Here is a 2500-nt window from a genome sequence, read left to right on the forward strand (position 1 = left end):
GGCAGCTGAAAACGGCGTGTTCCGCCGTCTCAGCGACGCCAGGACATCTGGGGCAGTCCGGGGACGACGTGAAGCCCATCCGGCACAGGTAGTCACGGAAAAAACCGTGACCAGACAAAACCTGCGCCAACTGGAACGTCACGTCTCCGTGTTTCCGTGAATGCCATGTCCTCACGTCAGGTATCACTCGATACGTCCACCGAGTGAACCGACTGGCGTCCTCTCTAGCAGCATCCGCGTCCCACTGCTGCTGCCACTGCCCGTAGGTACGGTCGCGCTCCATGCTCTTTACACTCGCTCTCGAGTGTTCGTTCGCAGGATCCTGCAGACGATGATGCACCCTGCTGTCCTCCTCGATCAGCAGGCATATCGGGATGAGACCGGCCAGCAGCACGGCCGTCTCTCCCCTCACCGTCCGGAAAGCCCGACAGACCCGAATGGCCGTCGTCCTCTGCACACGCTGCACCAGTCTGTGACACTGTTGCAGCTGCAATCCCTCCGACCATACTTGGGCCCCGTAGCGAAGGATGGAGTCCGCAACGGCCGCCAGTAGTCGGGCACGTGACGATTTCGGGCCACTGTGGTTCGGCATGAGGCGCGTGATGGCTTCCGCAACCCTCATGGCCTTCGCTGCAACCTGCTGAACGTGCGGCAACCATGACAGGTGGTCATGCAACCAAACTCCAAGATAGCGGATGGAGCGCTGGGATTGCACGACCACTCCCCCGATGTTGATGCTGACGACCGGATGACGCTTCAGGGTGGAGATGAGCGTCATTTCCGTCTTCTCCGGAGCCAACGAAAGACGGTTCCGGTCCAGCCAGGTCGTGATCGCCGCGATGGCGCGTTCAGCAGTTGAGGAAGCGGCTTGGGGTGTCGTTGCGGGGACCAAGACTACAAGGTCATCGGCGTAGCCAATAACCTCGGCCCCCTCAGGCAACTGGACACCCAGGACCCCGTCGTACAGCACGTTCCACAGCGTGGGTCCCAATATGGAACCCTGTGGAACTCCCGCGCTGATGCTGCGCTCGACGGGGCCCTCACTGGTGTCGATAACCAGTCGCCGATCCTCGAAATAGCTTTTCAGCATCCTCTGCAGCGACGACGGTACCCCCTTGTCCCTCAACGCGCTGGCGATGGCCTGCCAAGGCGCGGAGTTGAACGCGTTGCGGATGTCCAGGGCAACCACCATCAGGCAGCGCTTATCTCGGGCATTGGTACGATGAAAGGACATGGCCTTCCTGCCCGCTTCGACAACACGCTGGATCGCACTGATGGTGGATCTGCCCCGCCGGAATCCGTACTGTTCGTCCGATAATCGTTCCGTATCTGGTTCCTCCAGGAACTCGTTCAGCCGGTTAAGGATTAGGCGCTCCAACACCTTGCCGAGTGCATCAAGCATGCACAGCGGCCGGTAGGAGGAGCTTTCCCCGGGAGGTTTGCCAGGCTTTGGCAGCAGCACCAAGCGCTGCCTCTTCCAGGGCGCTGGAAACGCACCCCGGTCCAGGCAGTCCTGATACAAACGGACGAAAACCTCCGGGTACTTCCTAATTGCCGTCTTAACCGCAGCATTGGGGATACCGTCCAATCCAGGCGCTTTCCTATTCGCCATTGTTCCCACGATGCTAAGCAGCTCGTCCGCAGTAACGGGGGTCAGCGATGTCCTCTGCTCCTCGGTGTCCGCACTTGGCAATTCGGAGTCCGGCCAGACAACAGGCGGATGAGTTGGAAACAGATCGTTGGCAATCTGTTCCAGTACGGCACGGTCTGTCTCCGGTGGCACAAAGCTGCCACGAAGGCGAGACATTACCACCCGGTAACCAGCCCCAAACTCATTGGTCTCCGCCTGTTGTATCAGCTCATCAAGCTGTGCACGCTTGCTGGCCCGGACAGCCTTCTCCACCGCTCTCCTCGCCGACCGATGATGTGCGGCCACGGCGCTGCGCTCCTGCAGATCGGTCGTACGAAGCATTCTCTCGTGCACAGCCGCACACTCCTCTCGAAGACGCAGAATCTCCGGGGTCCACCAGAAGAGGTCGCGATGGGGGTCACGATGTGACACGGTGACGCGCTCCATCGTGTCGTCGCATGCATCGAACATGGCGGCGACCATCCCCTCCTGGCTCACGGCTCGCTCCGGGAATCCAGCCGTCTGGAGTGCGGCTGTGAATGCCTCGACCGAAAACTGCGTCGTCTTCCATCTACGGCCAGCGTGCCGGAAAGTGGTGGACGACGTTGAGGACCCCTGTCCTCGTTGACGATGATGCTGCTGCTGCTGCTGCTGCTGTTGCTGCTGCTGCTGTTGCTGATGCTGCTGCTGCTGCTGCTGCTGCTGCTGCTGCTGCTGCTGGTGCTGGTGCTGCTGCTGTTGTCGCTGCTGCTGGTCACGAGTTGGAGGCCCCACGGTGAAGAAGATATACCGATGGTCCGATGCCGTGTAGTGGCACGCAGCGGTGTCTGCTGCCACCTCCCAAGTGTCCGGGCGAGCGATGGATGCGCT

Source organism: Anopheles maculipalpis (genome assembly GCF_943734695.1).
Source record: "Anopheles maculipalpis chromosome X unlocalized genomic scaffold, idAnoMacuDA_375_x X_unloc_109, whole genome shotgun sequence".
In the NCBI taxonomy this organism is placed as follows: Eukaryota; Metazoa; Arthropoda; class Insecta; order Diptera; family Culicidae; genus Anopheles; species Anopheles maculipalpis.